This window comes from Bos mutus, chromosome 9 (genome assembly GCF_027580195.1).
Source record: "Bos mutus isolate GX-2022 chromosome 9, NWIPB_WYAK_1.1, whole genome shotgun sequence".
In the NCBI taxonomy this organism is placed as follows: Eukaryota; Metazoa; Chordata; class Mammalia; order Artiodactyla; family Bovidae; genus Bos; species Bos mutus.
Genome location: NC_091625.1, coordinates 13,868,682 through 13,887,687, shown reverse-complemented (window position 1 = coordinate 13,887,687; position 19,006 = coordinate 13,868,682).

The following is a 19,006-nucleotide window of genomic DNA, read 5'->3' as shown; positions in this document are numbered from 1 at the left end:
GTGGGACTTACTTTCGGGAGATCCAGAGAGCTGTTGAAATAAAGAGCCTGTCCCTAAAGGTAGCACACAAAACCCCACACACTGCAAGACCCAGGGCAGAAGCAGTAACATGAAAGGAGTCGTGACACACCTGTTGATCTTAGTGAGCCTCAGAAAGGCAACAAGCAACTAGGACTCCCTTTGAGACAGAGGGGCTTCCACGGCGGCACAGACACTAAAGAATCTACCTGCAATGCAGGAGACCCAGCCTCAATCCCTGGGTTGGGAAGATCCCCTGAAGAAAGGAATGGCAACCTATGCCAGTATTCTTGTCTGGAGAATCCCATGGACAGAGGAGCCTTGGACACCACTAAGTGACTAACACTTGAGATGGATACCGAAAGCAGCCATCCTGGGCAACTCATTCTACTATGAGGACACTGGATCTTGGAAAGTAACATTTTGGACTCTTTCTTCTAGCTAACTAGTAGCCAGGATCTGGCCCACACGCCAGCTATTCTGCATAAATCCTGGGACATCTCCCTGCCCCCATCCCCAGATCAAGCTGCCAGTTGTGCAAGGAAACAACTCCATCCACCAGTATGTAGTCAACAGCCATAGACCCCTCCTTGAGCCCGTAGTGGTGCAAAACCCTGGCCCAGGCCATGTCCACCAGTGAGATGGCACTACTTTTTGATCTTTAGACCCCTCGCCAGTTGCACTGGGGCCTGGTCCCACCCACCAATAGCAGACACTAGCTCTGGGATCCTAGCTCTGGGTTCCTGGGGTTCTCTAGCCAGCCATAGCCTTACTCTGCACACCAGTGGGCCAGCACTAGCCCCAGGACCAGCCTCACTCATTAGCAGGCAGGAAACAGTGCCAGGACCACCTTCCCTCCCCAGCTTCACCCACCAGTGAGCTAAAACTAGTCCACCAAGTCCACCTAGTTCATGAGCAGGTCTATACCATCTCTGGGGCAACCCAGTCCCTCAGTCAGCTTCCCCAGGGTCCAGTTATGCCCAACAATAGGACATCACTAGCCCTTTGACCCGGTCTTATGCACTAGTAGGCAGGCAACAGCCCTAGGAAAAAGGCCACGGCCATGCCTATCAGGAGGCTGACACCCCAGCCCCCTGCATCCAGCCTCTCTGAAACCCACCAGTGGGCTGGCACTAACCCCAGGAACCCCTGTAGCTGCAGCCAGCTGTATGGGGATCCATCCCCAAACACAAGTGGGGCCAGTAGCTTCCACAGCAGGCACAGTGTGGCAGCCACTAGGCCAGGGGCCAGCCCTGCCTATCAGCATGCCCACAGTGGGCAGCCAAGTCACAGCAAAGGAGTCCAAACAGGCCACAGAGGAACATTGCTAGGGCACATGGCTCTGGTGAAATAAAGGAATGTGCTCCTGAGCCCCATAAGACATCTCTATAAGGGCACTTCTCCAAGATAAGGATCAGGGAATGTAACTGACCTATCTGATACACAGAAATTTAAAAATCAGGAAAAACGAGGTGACAGAGGAATATTTTTGAAACAAAGAAACAAGCAGAAACCCCAGAAGAAGAGCTAAGTGGAGACAAAAATGTATGCAATAAGGAGTTCAAGGTGATGACCATAAAGATGTTGAAAGAATGTGAGAGAAAAGTAGATGAACAGGGTTCAACAAAGACTTAGAAAACTCTTAGAAGAATGAAACTAAGTCAAGGCATAGAATAACTTAAGTGAAAATAAGCTAGAATAAATCCACAGTAGTTAAGATTATACAGAGAAATGGATCAGCAAATTAAGTGGAATAGAGAATAGTGGAAATTACACAATCTGAAGAAAAAAGAAAAGGAAAAAAAAAAAGGAAGACAGTTTAAGAGACTTCTGGAACAATGTCAAGCATACTAATATCCATATTATAGTTGTGCCAGGAGGAAAACATATTTGAAGACATAACAGATGAAAACTGCCCCAGCCTGTAAGAGAAAACAGACACCCAGGTCCAGAAAGCACAGAGTCTTATACAGGATCGATCCAAAGAAATCCACACCAAACACATTGTAATTAAAATGACAAAAGAGGTAAAGAGAATATTAAAGGCAACAAGGAAAAAGCAATAGTTTCCTTGTACAAAAATGTACAAGGAAACTCCCATGAAAATATATGTTGATTTCTCACCAGAAACTCTGCAGGGCAGGAGGGAATGGCACAGTATATTTAAAGTGATAAAAGGAAAAAAACCTACAACCAAGACTACTCTATTCAGTTGAAGGAGATACAGAGTTTTACAGAAAAGCAGAAGCTAAAAGAGTTCAGCACCAGTAAACCAGTTTTATAAGAAATGTTGAAGGGACTCTTCTAAGTGGAAAAGAAAGACCACAACTAGAAATATAAAAATTACTAAAGGAAGACTCTCTTAAGTATAGATGAGAACATAATAAAGGTAGTATATCCACCTAAAACAAAGTTAGTAGGAAGGTTAAAAGGCAAAGTGGTAAAATCATCTATATCCACAATAGGTAGCCAAGTGAAGTGAAGTGAAGTGAAATGAAGTCGTTCAGTCCTGTCCAACTCTTTGCGACCCCATGGATTGCAGCCTACCAGGCTTCTCTGTCCATGGGATTCTCCAGGTAAGAGTACTGGAGTGGGTTGCCATTTCCTTCTCCAGGGGATCTTCCCAACCCAGGGATTGAACCCAGGTCTCCCACATTGCAAGCAGACGCTTTACCCTCTGAGCCACCAGGGAAGCTCCAGGTAGTTAAGGGATACACACAAAAATGACAGAAAATATAATGTCAAATGCATACACATGCATAATGTCAAAAATATTAAACATAGGGAGAGTAAAATGCAGGGTTTTAAAATACATTTGAACTTAAAAAATCATATATATATATATATATATATGGGTTGATATATGTAAATCAAACCAAAAATCTGTAATAGATATACAAATACAAAAGAGGAAAGAGTCCAAACAAAACAATGAAGGTAGTTATCAAATCACAACAGAAAAAAAGCAAAAGAAGAAAGAACAAAAATAATTGCAAATACAGCCCAAAAACAATTAACAAGATGATAACAAGACCAACCATAACAATCATTAATTACTTTAAGTATAAATGGGCTAAATTTTCCATTCAAAAGACAAAATGGCTCAATGACTAATAAACAAGACCCAATATATCCTACCTATAAGAGACTCACTTCAGATCCAAAGATACACACAGACTAAAAGTGAGAGGATGGAAAAAGGCAATCCATGCAAACAGAAATGAAAAAAAAGTTGAAATAAAATTTTATACCTGGGATGACCCAGAGGGATGCTGTGGGGTGGGAGGTGGAAGGGGGGTTCAGGATGGGAAACATGTGTACACCTGTGGCAGATTCATGTTGATGTATGGCAAAATCAATACCATATTGTAAAGTAATTAGCCTCTAATTAAAATAAATATATTAAATTAAAAAAAAGAAATTTTATATCAGACAAAACAGACTTTAAAACAAGACCGTACCAAGAGACAAAAAAGGCTATTACATAATAATAAAGGGATCAATCCAATAAGAAGATACAACAATTATAACTGTATATGCACACAATGTAAAGAGCATCTGAATACAAAAAGTAAATATTCTGGTTACCAGAGGTATATGCGTGCTAAATCACTTCAGTCATGTCTGACTCTGTGCAATCCTATGGACTGTATAGCCCGTCATGTTCTTCTGTCCATGGGATTTTCCAGGTAGGAATACTGAAGTGGGTTGCCATTTCCTTCTTCCCCAGGATCTTCCCAACCCTGTCTCTTACCTTTCCTACACTGGCAGACTGGTTCTTTACCACTAGTACCGCCTGGGAAGCCCAGGGGAGGAGGGCAAAGAATTGCATGTGAATGGAATGAAGAGGTATAAACTTCCTTTTATAAAATAAATAAGTCACAGGGATGTAATGCATAGGAAATATAGTCTACAATATTGTAATAACTTTTTATGGTGAGCAATGCTTACTAAACTTGTAATGATCACATTGTGATGGATGTAAATGTCAAATCATTATGCTGTACACTTGAAACTAATAGAATATTGTACAGCAACTACACTTAAGGAATGAAAAAGAAAAAAAAGAAGAAATTTTTTTTATAAGGAAAGTAAACTTAGTTGTAATTTTAAATATTATATCATTAAAAGAAAACTGATGTGTTTGAAAAGAAATTCTTCAGGACTATAACCTCTTGAGCTAAAACATTTTATTATTCATGCAAACCACCACCATAACTTCTTGAACTAAAACATTTTATTATTCATGTAACTAAAATAATTTTTATTTGATAATGAAATCAGTAGAGTTTAAATGCTACTTACAGGAGGTCCACTAAATGTCTGCATGAGCTGATGAAACTCACAATCCCTCCAGATGACAGATCCTATACATTTTCTTTTTTAAATTTATTTATTCATTCTACTTATACCTTCTGGTATCTGGTAGTGCAAGGAACAGTGTTGGAAATAGCCAAAGGCGGTGTCACTGCCCTCACCCTGCACACGAAGCCCGGTTGTACATCCCGCTTAGGAGGGTTCAAGAGCAAGAAACTAACCTTTGGTTTTCACCCTGCTAAATCCACAGGTTCACTTTCAAATTCATTCTGATTTAATGATCTTTGGAATATAATGTCATTCTCCTTTGGGACATTGAATTAATTTTAGGTGCATTTATACATACATGTTTGAACTTTATTGAGGAGAATTTTTACTTGACACAAAACAGATCTCCTTTTCATTGTTAGACATTTCCCATAAGTTCTTTTCACTTTCCCATGGGAATAATTAAGTGTACAAATTATTGCATTGTTGTTTTTAAGTGACATCTGGCTTGGCCCCTGGATTAGAACAGTATTTGGCATTCTTTGGCTTCCTTTCAACATTTGTTTCAGAGTCACTTATTATCCCATGTGTGTGGTGCAAGTGTACGTGTGTGAGTATGAAAGCACTCTTTTCTAAAAGTACTTAAATGTGCAAAAAATACAAGATGAAGATCCTGATATAGACATATAAATCTGTGATATGGAATATTGATTAAGCCAAAATAGAAGAGAATTTTTATATTTGTGTGTGTTTAGAATATCATTGAGACATGAATTAGCACTTTGAAAGTATTTTAATAAAATTTATTGGAAACAAGGTATGAAGATGTATTATACTTTGACTTTTAAAAACACAATTGTAGATATACTCTGCTCCCAAATCCTAATGAATATAAATCGTTAGGGGAAAAAATCATAAAGGTAGAAATAGCACATTAAAGTCACTTTCTCTTGGCTTTATACCAATTAATTTTTCTATAAATCTGTGTTAAGACTCTATTGCCCTGGGGAATTCCTTGGCAGTCCAGTGGTTAGGGTTCCATGCTTTTACTGCTTAGGGCCTGGGTTTGATCCCTTGTTGGTGAACTAAGATCCCCCAAGTCACATGCTGTGGCCAAATAAACAAACAAAAAAATAAACTATTGCCCTAAATTCAACAGGTAATACAAAGACTGACATACAAGGCTTCTATTCCCCCAAAATTTACAATATGGTTGAGGAGATATAACATTTGAATGTAAAAATTTGCATATACCAATGAGGAAATCCTAGTTAAAAATGGTATCAATTGACTTTTGGGATCTCTTTCCAACTTTAAGATATAAAATATCAAGAGTTCACTCATTAATCCATATAAATAAAGGTACATGGAAATATTTATTGAGTATAGTAGATGCCTAAAAAACCAGAATTCAGAATTGTTTATAGCTGTAAACAGAGCAGACAAATCCTTTTATTATCACAGCACTTAATTCAAAGGAAAGATACTGGCAATAAAAAATAAAAATGAATATTTAGTCAATTGGTGTTTAGTGTTATGGAGAAAAATAAAAATAGAAAATGAGCAGGGATTGTACTGGTCTGGAGCAGGGAAAAATCACTTTCCATTTTAAGCTTAGTTGTCATGGAAAGCCATCACTGAGGAGATGACATTTGGACACATATTTGAGGGATAAGAGAGTGAGCCCTGCAGACAGCTGAGGCATAGGAAACAGCAGGTGAAAATTCTTGAGGTGAGTGAATGCAGAAGAGCAAGGTGGCTACTGCTGCTGGAAAAAAATAGAGACAGAGAGAGAGAAAGAGAGATGAGTCATAGATACAATGTAGCTGGGTAAAAACTGCTTATTGAGGGTTTGTACAATATGGAATGGTCTTGACTTTGATCCTGAATGACATTTATTTTCATAGTTGCCAAATCTTTAAACATTATAATTCAATTGATTTTGGTGTGATAGTTAAATATAAGCAGACTAAAATGGCTTGGATTTCCAGTTAATAAACATTAAAATATTGTAGTGGTACTCTTCTACAGTCAGATAGAGAAAGCTGTCAAATAAAGTTTTATATGAGAGTAAATCTACCAGCAGCCAGTTTGGACTTACAGGATCGGAGATACACTTAGGAGCCTTGTAAGGCGTAGGTCTTCTCCCCAGCCTTATAAAGATCTGAAGGGATGACACACTTTAAATAATGCAGCTCGTAACTTCCAGCTTAGCCATGCTCCTCCTGGCTCAGTCAGAAGGTCAGTTCCTTGGAAGAAGCTGCCTTCAAAGGTGAATGAAGCTCCAACTGGAGCTTCAAATGTGGCAATACACAAGAAATTCTCAGAACAAGGCAATCATCAAATAGGGAGCCTGACTAAATTGGTTGAGGATGTTTTCTACTCTGGTCATGCTTTGGCAGATACAACAGAGACCAAGAAAGAATCCCAATGGCTAGAACACAAGAGGATAAGTGTGGAGTTCTGGGATCTGCCCTCCATTTGTGTGGGCCCCTGGACAATTCTTTTAATCTCACTGCATTTGATTTTACCATAAATATAACTAAGACTCTGCATACTTCCTAAGATATTTTCCAGAAAATATTACAGGCAAAATTGTAAAGGTTAAGTGTAGAGGGGAAACATGCCTCTGTATTGGAGAATTTTCTTCTGTTAACAACTTAGCTTTATTTCTTCCTATTTTCTCCTCAGTCAGCATGCAGATTCACATGGGGTATTTTCATATGGATGAAAGTTTTTGAGGAATAAAGAAACATTAAGAGTCAAAGCTCAGAGACCAAGGCATTTTCATGACAAAGGGCACTCTAAGGTCAAATCCATCTGTTTAGTGCCTTATTTCTTACTATTGACCCTGAACTTGGGGATTTAGTGAGCGGCTGCAAGCAGAAAACCTGCCAGATCAGGAACCAGCCTTACTTTAAATGAGTGAGTGTTGGAAAGTTTAGAAATAACTCACATGAAAGCTGGACAGAAGGAAAAAAAACGTTTCAAAATTTTAGACAATTTAGAATTAGAGCATGAGGGATTAATACTATAAATAATTAATGAAGTTCTGCCTTGCCCATTAGTCTGTGGGCTGCTTGAGGGTGGATGGCACATCAGCCGAGTTGCTCCAGGTTTCCTCAGTTCTAGCGCAGTGTGACAAGATACAGCTCCAAAGGGGAAGAAGGTCAAGAGGGCAGAATTCAAGAGGCCCAATTTGGGTCAGAGACAAACCAAGGTCATACGAGAGAATCATAACAAAAGATACAACCCAGAAACTAGGAGGTGTCATAGACCCAAGGGGAGCAGAAGGTACTCATTTTGCGTCCAGGACTGAGGAACAGTGAATGGCCATAACAGAAATCAGAAGCACATAGTGGGCCACAGAGTCACCAGAGGAGATGCTAAGACTGGAGGGGGACGCAAATGCAGATTAGAGCACCTCAGCTCAGAAATCCAAGGGAACATGCTTTGATCAGGACCTTAGAGAGGAGTTGTTTTATGCCACTAGCCTAGACTTCCCATGCTAGTCTTCCCACTTCTGAAGAGACCTCACTTATATTTTCTATTCAGTGTTGTGCTCAGTCGTGTCCGATTCTTTGCCACATAACGGACGGTAACCTACCAGGGTCCTCTGTCCATGGATTTTCCAGGTGAGAATACTGGAGTGATTTGCCATTTCCTGCTCCAGGGGATCTTCCAGACCCAGGAATTGAACATGAGTCTCTTATATCTCCTGCATTGGCAGGCAGATTCTTTACCATTGGCACCACCTGGGGTAATGTAAATAATTTCTGTTAAATTAAAGGAAGAAGAAGAAAAAGAAGAAGGGTAAAATGCAGCTAATGATCTTTCACAGCTGGTCACGGTGTGGTCAGCCAGGAAAAAGCAAAACTAAGCAATAATCCAATGAGACACACAAAAATCAAGAGAACCCTTGATCAAAGTATAGCTTGAAGGCTCCAGGCTGTTGGAAGATTCCGGCACTACCAATCTTCAATGCATTTGTTTTGTTTAAAGCCACTCAGTCATGTCTGATTCTTTGTGACCCCATGGAATAGTCCATAGGGTTCTCCAGGCCAGAATACTGGAGTGGGTAGCTGTTCCCTTCTCCAGGGGATCGAATCCAGGTCTCCCGCATTGCAGGCAGATTCTTTATCAGTTGAGCCACAACCTTTCCTGAACTTTTCCTCATACTACGGAGACATTGCAAATCACTTTTTTAGAAGTAGCAATAATGTTGTGGCAAAGTTATTTGTTTTTTTAAAACTTGCAAAAATAATGTTTTGAGTTTTGAAAATGCTCACTTTAAATATATACATATATATTTAACTGTAGCTAGTCTTTTGTTTCTTAAATTTATGAAAATCAACTAGTTTCTTTTGGTGGCTCTTCTAGTCAAAAAGTAAATCTATACATCGTGTATTATATTGCATAAGTACAAATGTGTTTGCTGGGTTCCAATCTAAACCTCGGGCTTCCCTGGTGGCTCAGAGGTTAAAGCGTCTGCCTGCAATGCTGGAGACCTGGGTTTGATTCCTGGGTCAGGAAGATCCCCTGGAGAAGGAAATGGCAACCCACTCCAGTATTCTTGCCTGGAGAATCCCATGGACGGAGAAGCCTGGTGGGCTAGAGTCCACGGGTTGCAAAGAGTCAGACACGACTGAGTGACTTTTAGTTCGGTAATCTAAACCTCTTGACTTTTCCTCCTCTACATAAATGGCTACTATTAATAATTCAGTCCCCCAAATCAGAGAAAAACAGCAAATTAAGCCCCTCTTCAATAACTCTAGATGACATAATCAGGCCATGACTTGGCTATGATTCATTCCATGACTAAAATCACTTGAGAACTGCTCATCTTTCTCTGTCATTTGGTCTTACGTGGGATCGTGGGTATCTCATACTACAGACAGTAGATCAGTGGCCAAAAGCCAATGGAGACAAACAGATGTTGTGGTTACCAAGTTGGAGAGGAAATATATGAATTTTATTCCAGAAGCCTGTTGTCAGAATTGCTATAAAGAGAAAATTCATGCTTGATCCTCTACCTTCCGCTTGATGGAAATATTTAGATGCATTTGTCTGAACTCATCAGAGAACCTTGGCAAGGTGATCTTTCTAATAAATATATATTTAGAAATATATTTATAGTATAAATATAAATCCCTTAAGTACAGTAATTCCCCCAACCTCAATATGCACATTCTTAGAAAGGTGTGAGAAAAATTAAAGCAAATCCTATATGCAAACAAAAATTTACTTTCCACTAAAAGATGGGGATGTTAAGAAGAAATAAGCATGTATTTTTGCTGAGCAAGTTCATCTCAGGAAGTGTCAATATGTGCTCTCCTTGAAAACCTAAAAGATCAAGGGACAAATGTTACTTCATTATAAGAAAAAGGAAAGTGGACCAATTTAGTGCATTTCTACATGAATATTCTAAACCCAAAACTTCCTTATAAATAGAAAATGAAAGGACTTCATTTTAAATACTGTGGAACTAGAACCTGTCCACTCACCATGGACTTTGAAGACATCTTGACATCAGAGCTCCTGACCACGTCCCAGAATGCAGATTTTCCAATATAAATAGTTCTGCAGCTTTCAAAGTCTTAGTCACTGGTGTTATATATAGATGTGTGGTAGGAAAAATTCTAAGTTAAACCCCTCCAAATGTCCCATGCCCTCATAAAGCCTCTTCTTTTTGAGCATAAGCAGAACCTGTGAATAGGATAAGCTATCACCCCTGTGATCATGTTAACATGATGCAGCCAAAGAGACTACCCGGGTGAGCATGACCTAATCACATGGTCCTTCTAAAAGCAGAGTTCTCTCCAGCTTATGGCAAAAGGGAAAGTCAGAGATTTGGAGCATCATTATTGACTTGAAGATAGAATATGCCACATAGCATGACCTCAGGGCAGCCTCTAGAGCCTCAGAGTCATGCCTCAGTGACAGCAGACAGTGGAACTCCTACACCCACAAGGAAATAAATTCTGCCTGCAATCGATGAACTTGGTGGAGATCTCAAGCTTCATAAGAGAACAACAGCCCTGAACAATACCTTGATTTCAGCCCAGTGAGACCCTGAGCAGAAATCCTAGTTATACTGTGACCAGACTTCTGACCTACAAAAATAAATGGATGCTATTTTAAGTCACTAAATTTGTCATGGGCTTCCCAGGTGGATCACTGGTAAAGAATCTTCCTGCCAGTGCAGGAGACACGAGATACTCAGGTTCGATCCCTGGGTAAGGAAGATCTCTTAGAGTAGGAAATGGTGACCCATTCCAGTATTCTTGCCTGGAAAATTCCATGGACAGAGGAGCCTGGTGGATTACAGTCCATGGAGTCACAAAGAGTTGGACACAAATGAGCACACAACACACACAAATTTGTCATACTGTTCTATAGCAATAGAAAATTCTTATCAATTGATAGCTGTGCTTCCTGGATCAACTATGATCAGTCTGAGAAATGTCTCCTTACATAGTGAATGTAAATTATCTATTCTGTAGATATTGTATCTATTCTGAGATTCTGTGTTTTTAATAACGACCTTCTCTGATAATGTGGCATGTAGTCACTTGCTTAAAAATAACTCCTTGAATTGAACAAACAACATGCTTCTTTAGTATCTGTGAGGCTTTCTCCATAGAAACTGTTTAGAATAAATCCAGAAAAGATATTTCAGTTTTTTTTTTAAAGTAAACAGAGTTTATTTTTTATTATTACACCATAGGGGGTTTGCATTCAATGTTAGCAAATTTACAGCTTTTTATCGGAAATATTTTTACTTTGGTGATCCAAACCTGTGTGAATATTGTAAGTAGTTCAAATCACATGTTCATTTAACGTCACCTTGGAGTTTTTTCCAACATGAGAATTTGATCCAACGTTCATAATTTCACAGGATATGAATCTGGTAACCATGAAATGGTAAGCCAGAAACCGCGAGCAGTGAAGCAGGTGTGTGTCCACTTGGTCTTTGTATTCTTTATTCTGGAGAAACCCTAGTCCTCGCCCAAACAAGTCTTGTTTTACTTATATCTGTTCCTTTTTATAAAATTCCCATCTGTTTTAACTAGTCACTGTGTACAGCAAACTACCACATATGGTAACGAAAATCCTATCACTTAAGAGCAAATTTAATACTGATATTACAGTTTGTTTAATTGAAAAAGATGAATCACAAAACCACAAATTAAACACCTCTTGTGGGTGAAAAGTCTCATATACTTAAAGGAAGCTCATCATACAAAACTGTACTAAGCAGGGAAAAATAAATATTCTATCATTTCCTGTGGAATGAGCCTGCTGCTGCTGCTAAGTCGCTTCAGTCGTGTCCGACTCTGGGTGACCCCATAGACAGCAGCCCACCAGGCTCCCTGTCCCTGGGATTCTCCAGGCAAGAATACTGGAGTGGGTTGCCATTTCCTTCTCCAATGCATGAAAGTCAAAAGTGAAAGTGAAGTCGCTCAGTCGTGTCTGACTCTTAGCGACCCCGTGGACTGCAGCCCACCAGGCTCCTCCATCCATGGGATTTTCCAGGCAAGAGTACTGGAGTTGGGGTGTCATCACCTTCTCCTATATGGCACCTTTTTAAAACAAAGCTTGAAACAGTAACAGTTTTTAGTTGCAATTTGCATTGCAATTTGTGTCACAAATAGGAATTCTAAAGGCTGAAAACAAATCTGGCTTTTCAAAAAGTTAGAAACATCACACATCACTTCTGAAAAGTAATGAAAACAGGATTTAAATATTATGCTTGTGGCATAGAGGGCTTCCCAGGTGGCTCAGTGATAAAGAATCTGCCTGCCAATGCAGGAGATGAAAGAGACACAGTATGATTCCTGGGTCAAGTAGGAAATGGCAACCTGATCCACAGTTCTTGCCTGGACAATTCCATGGACAGAGGAAGCTTGTGGGCTACAGTCCATGGGATCACAGAGTTGGACATGACTGAGTGACTGAGCACACACATGGCACAGAACAAGTATTAAATAACATTAAATATATTAAAATTTTGAGAAAAATCCTTGCCAATATTATGACAAGGCAAGTGTAGCCAAGTAAATGAGTTAATACACTTAAAAAACCTCTAGCAGTTCAGCATTTATCATCATCATCATCATCATTTATAACTGCACTTATCTTTTGGACATCACTTGACTTTGGACATTATTTGACATTTTTTATCTACCACTGTGGTTCCAGGTACACTTTCAAATACTAGGAGTTTATGGTAATAGAACTGAAGGGATTGAAAGATTCTAAATAATTCTAAGACAAACCAGAAGTAACCACAGTGCGATTATCAGAGCTATAGTGTTTAGAAGAGTATTCACGGTATTGCCTGTTTCTTTGTCACCATTTATTGCCATGTCTGCTCAGATCTATTCACTTTTGACTGGTGAGACAAATACACTTCAATACTTGTGCAACCTCTCAACATCATTCTAGTCCTCTTCCCTCTCGTCCCATAGCTGGCTTGCCCCGCAGTATCACTTTGCATGAGTCTCTTGATTTACCATTTCATCCCACATACTTCACAGGATGATTACTCAGTGGGAATAGAGATACATTGTTCCCACTTATCATCATTTGATGAACATCTGGGCAGGCATCCAACATGCCACAAGACATTGATTTTAAAATATTGTGCTCAACAAGTTCTTGTGCAGCTAATTTATTGAATGGACTGAAGAGTATAAGTAGAAAACATTTTTATTCTTTCACACAGCTATCTTCAAACCTACTCGGTCATATTTTCCTTCCCTACACCTTGGCCATATCTCAGGAAGCTTCCATAGCTTTATGATTACTTTCAAGTGTTAGAACAGTTTCCTTTTCAATCCAATTTCACCCAATTTTTAACCTTCTCCTCTCCACTCACACTGAAACCTGATTTGTGATTTCATGGCAGCTGGAAGCAGCGTTATGGCTTGATCTTTCACTTGTATCAGAAGAAACAAAACAAACAGCTCCCCCCTGGCAGAACCAACAACCCTTTTCAAAGCACCTTCTTACTCCATAAGACCCCTCGGCTCTACTTTTATCATCTCATGTAATACGGGCTAAGGTCATATGATCATTTTTAGTTACCCCGTTAGCAAATCCTACGGAAATATCAGTCCTGGCTTCAGAACAGGAGACCAGTTAAAATCCATTATTCTCAGTTTTGAACACTCTGCTGGAACTCTGGCCCAACAGAAGAGCCATATGATGCCCTAGGAGGAGAGAAGAATAAACATATAGTTTCTGTGGGTTCACTTAACCTAAAAATTAGTTTAGACTTTATTAAGAATAGATCTATAGCAATCAGAAACAGATCAATGACTCCAGAAGTCAAGAGAAGCTATTTCCCAGGTAATAGGAGAAATAGAGAAAGAAACCTCTCAAAGTTAATCTTTAGTGGCTCACTTATGCTGGGTCATTTCTCCAGAACCTTCTTCTTGCCTTTTCCATTTGTGTGGTGGTTTTAAAATGCGTCCACAAATTCTTTTATAGTCCTCTCTGCAAGAGCTGGAACTTCATTCCCTCTTTTGCATATGGGCTAAATGTACTGATTTATGTCTAAGAAATAGAATACGGCAGAACTGATGCTCTGTAACTAGGCCATAAGAGGCACTCCTTGTTCTTTCTCTTGGACTACTTGCTCTGAGGAAGGCCAGCTGTCATACTTTAAGGACTTTTAAGAATCCCATGAGGAAAGGGGACTTCTCAGGTGGCCCAGTGGTAAAGAATCTACCTGGTAATGCAGGAGATGCAAGAGACGTGGGTTTAATCCCTGGATCAGGAAAATCCCTTGGAGTAGAAAATGGCAGTCCACTCCAGTATTCTTGCCTGGAAAATTCCACGGGCAGAGGTGTCGTGGGCTACAGTCCATGGGGTTACAAACAGGTGGACATGACTGAGTAGCTAAGCGCGCACGCACACACACACACACACACACACACAAGGCAAGGAACAAAGGCTTCCTACAAAAAGCTATGTGATGAGAGGTCTTAGAAGTGGACCCTCCAATAACAGTCAAATGATACTGACTCATTGCTAGAGGTCTGTTCTTCAGATGATGTGTTGAGCTGCAGACTCATGAGAAATGCTGCATTAGAACCTCAGCTAAGCTGCTCTCATATCTCTGACTCACAAAAACTGTGTTTTAATAAGTGTTTGTTGTTTTAAGTCACTAAGTTTTTGGGTAATTTGTTATGTAAGAATTGATAACTAATACCATATGATATTTAAAATATCCAAGTAAATTAAAAAACTCATATATTCTTTCCTGAGATATGCATGCCTTGTATGTCCAAAAGGTACCAATATTCAAAAGCACACCTTAATAATTTCGCCATATATAGGTGTATCAAATCGCCACATTGTTCACCTTAAACTTACACAACGTTATATACAAATTATAACTCCATAAAGCTGGAAAAAGTAGCACTTGACCCCAAGTCAGATGCTGTAACTTCTTTTGATATTAGTCTACTCAGTTACACAAGTGTGATTTGTAATGCATAGATGGTTCAGCTGATAACCTCCTCTGCTCTCAGCAAAAGAAATTGTTCCAACAGGAGTTACTTAAAAGATATTAACAAGTTAACATAATGTGAATCTTTTTATTAGAAAATCATCTCAAGGTCAATAGCCACATGGGCCACTAGCAAATAATAAAGATCAGACTCCATTTTATAAAATTATTCCTCTGGTATTAATATTTTAAATTCAAAGATTACAAAGATTACAATTTATTCCTATTTGCTTAAGATCACTGTTAAAATTCAATCCATTTCAGTGGATTACCTTATTTCGGAAGCATTATTCTTCTTAGTATGAATGAACGGTGTAAGATTAGGGTATGGGCCTCCGAGGAGGAAAAAAGAAGGAAAATGATTCAAAAACTGAGTGCTAAGGAGAATTTCATTGTCTTTCCAGACGTTCTAAGAGTGGTCCTGCACGCTTTTAAGATCTGTGAAGTAGATGGCATTAGTTCCTCCAAAGGCAGAGACCAATTGTGTGTTTGTTATGGATAGCACAATACCATCCAGTCAGTGGAATACTAAACCACAACAAAATCATCAGGCACCAGATAAAGTCAGACATCTATCCTAATTAATAGCTGTTAGACTTGGAACTGTCAACAATATCATGCAAAACTTCCTGGACATTTTCACTGGAGTCACCTAGAAACCACATCAACAATAAATAGCAAGACAAAAAATTTACCCAAGGAACAAAACCAGACTTGTGGAGTGTTGCTGGTGCTGAAACGAAGCTTGCAGCCACTCAGCAGAACACTGTTGTCTGTAATCAAGTGATGTAGCCGAAGCCTGCAGCTATTTGAGATGGTCAACCAATGTTGACCACAAACAATCAGGAGAAATAGGGCCACAGTGAAGAACTGAATCAAAAGACATCCACTTTCTATTGAAATCAAAAGCAAAGAACAGGCCATGCTAGGGATCAGAAATCACAGAGGCCTCAGAGTGCAGCTTTAGCAGTAAGCAGAAAGAGATTGTGGATACAATCTCCCTCAGATGTAGAGAATTTTAACCAAAAAATATAGTAAGCATCATGTTATATACACATATAATCAACTGTACAGGCTGTGCCCTATTCCTATCAACAACCCGCCCAGAATATACACATGGAAGCTACCACTACCTCTGAGCCCACTTATGGAGCAATCTTTTCCATTTTCTATTAAGTTAGACTATATGAAATAGAGAACCCTTTTCCTGCATGTGTAAAACTGAAATGTTGTCCTAAAGCCCTCAGGAGTCTCAGTCTTTGACGTAAAGAACACTTGAGATCATAGGAAAACAAAGCATCATCATAAACCAATTTTTTTAAATGCTTAACTTAGATTCCAGTGAAACTGTTTAATGGGAAAACACTAAAAAGTCAGAAATATGAGGCATATATTACTTTGACACTCTAGATTTGTTTTAACCACAGATTGAAATTAGACATTATTTTAGAGTGGTAAAAAGCCATTAAAGTTGATTTTTGTCAAATTTTTATTCAGGCCACAGATGTTAGCATGACACTTGATTCTTTTGGTTTATGGGGAAAACTAGAACAGAATGTTCACAGTACAACTGATATATGGCCTGTCTGCAATATTATTTCATTTTTTTTTAAATGTGAGATATGATTTTGATAATTGAAAGGATTCCATAATAGAGAGACTGGCTTAGTAGGTTGACAGGAAGATCTATAAAATGGAGGTAAAGTGTTTTTTTTTTTTTTAATTATTACATTATTTACTTATTGTAAAAGAACCTGAATTATATTCCCAACTTTCCATTACTTATCTAAGAATGCTGCTGCTAAGTTGCTTCAGTCATGTCCGACTCTGTGCGACCCCATAGACAGCAGCCCACTGGGCTCTGCTGTTCCAGAGTCTCCAGGCAAGAACACTGGAGTGGGTTGCCATTTCCTTCTCCAACTTATCTAAGAATATTTCATATATTTTTAAGATTTTAGAGATAAATAGGGAGGATATGTGTTGTCTTATACATTGTATTTTATAAATACACAGTTAACTTTTTAAAATTGTGTATTTAATGTGGCAGCATGTTAAGCAAAATAATTTGTTTCCTGAATTCACAGGATCAAATATTTTCCCAATTCTAAATAATAGCATCCCCAAATAATTTTTCATCTAGACTCCAATATTACTTTATGAAAAGGAAAACAAATAGCATGTTAAACCACTTTATAAAGTAGATTTTGTCTTCAGATATCGTGCATAAACAAAGCCTTGTGACTTGACAGTACCAGGAATTAATTTGCTAGTAAGGCAAAAAACCCTTCAATGTGTTGGCAACACTCTGCCTCTGGCCTTTTAACTTTTTAATTCCTTTTATTAATTATATTAATTCCTTCCACAATACCTCTAATGGCAGAAGTAAATCACCCAAAAGACTCTTTGCTGCTGCTGCTGCTGCTGCTAAGTCGCTTCAGTCATGTCTGACTCTGTGCGACCCCATAAACGGCAGTCCACCAGGCTCCCCTATCCCTGGGATTCTCCAGGCAAGAATTCTGGAGTGGGTCACCATTTCCTTCTCCAATGCATGAAAGTGAAAAGTGAAAGTGAAGTCACTCAGTCGTGTCCGACTCGTAGCGACCAGACCCCATGGACTGCAGCGTACCAGGCTCCTCCATCCATGGGATTTTCCAGGCAAGACTCTTTAGCCACTTTCATATGTCCAGCATCCTCAATCCACCTCCCTGAGACACCGGTATAAATTTATGTCAGAATAAGCATAGATACTTAACATTCCTCTTGGGCTACAGGGAGATCGGAAAATGTCAAGTCATGGTAAATGACTCATGGTCCAGTATGGAAATACTGAGTATGAATAAATGAGACAAGTCCAAAGATGATGAACTGCTGGGAGGCCATCAAATTCACTGGATTCATCTATGATCATCAGAATAAAATGTATTTTTCCCAAAAGGAATCTTATTCTTCTATCTTTCAAAAGCATCACAGCCAAGTTAAAAAGACTAGATATCTCACAACAACCAAGAACTTGAGTTAAGACTCCTTCAAGATTGTCTATTATAAATTCTATCTATATAGATGAGGAAATTCAAGCTCAAATATTTGCCCTGGGTTCCTAGGGATTTTTACCAGCACTCTTTCTTTAAAAAAAAAAATCACTTTTTATTATTAAATGGGTTTCCCTGGTGGCTCAGATGATAGAGAATCTGCCTCCAATGCAGGAGACCTGGGTTTGATCCCTGAATTGGGAAGATCCGCTGTAGAAGGGAATGGTTACCCACTCCAGTATTCTTGTCTGGAGAATTCCATGCACAGAGGAACCTGGTGGATGAGAGTGTACGGAGTCACAAAGAGTCGGGCATGAATGAGTGATGAACACACTAACACTATTCCATGCACAATCATACATGTATTTATATTCATTTAAACAATAATATTAGAAAAAATAAGCACCCATGTACGTCCCTCACTATGCGTGAAATAGAATATCACCAGTATAGATGTGTGGAGAAGGAAAAGGCTACCCACTCCAGTATTCTTGCCTAGAGAATCCTGTGGACAGAAGAGCCTGGTGGGCTGCTGTCCACAGGGTCACACAGAGTCGGACACGACTGAAGCAACTTAGCATGGATACATGCATTGGAGAAGGAACTGGCAACCCACTCCTGTAGTCTTGCCTGGAGAATCCCAGGGACAGAGAAGCGTGGTGAGCTGCCATCTATGGGGTCGCACAGAGTCAGACATGACTGAAGCAACTTAGCAGCAGCAGCAGTATAGAAGTGAAGTCTCCAATTCCTTCTATGATGGGATCCCTTTCTCTCCATCACTGGTAAACTACTAGCCCAAATTTTTCTTTCTTTTCCTTTTAAAAAATTTTATCATTCATGATACACACATACCCATGGTTGTTTTGGGTTTGGGGTTTTTCTTTTTACTTTTATTTATTTTTTTTTTTTTTTTTTTTTTCATTTTTAGGAGTGACTGTATAGTCCCTGGAATTCTCCAGGCCAGAATACTGGAGTGGGTATACTTTCCTTTCTCCGGGGGATCTTCCTAATTGAACCCAGGTCTTCCGCATAGCCTATCCCTTCTCCAGCGGATCTTCCCAACCCAGGAATCGAACCGGGGTCTCCCACACTGCAGGCGGATTCTTTACCAACAGAGCTATGAGTGAAGCCCTTA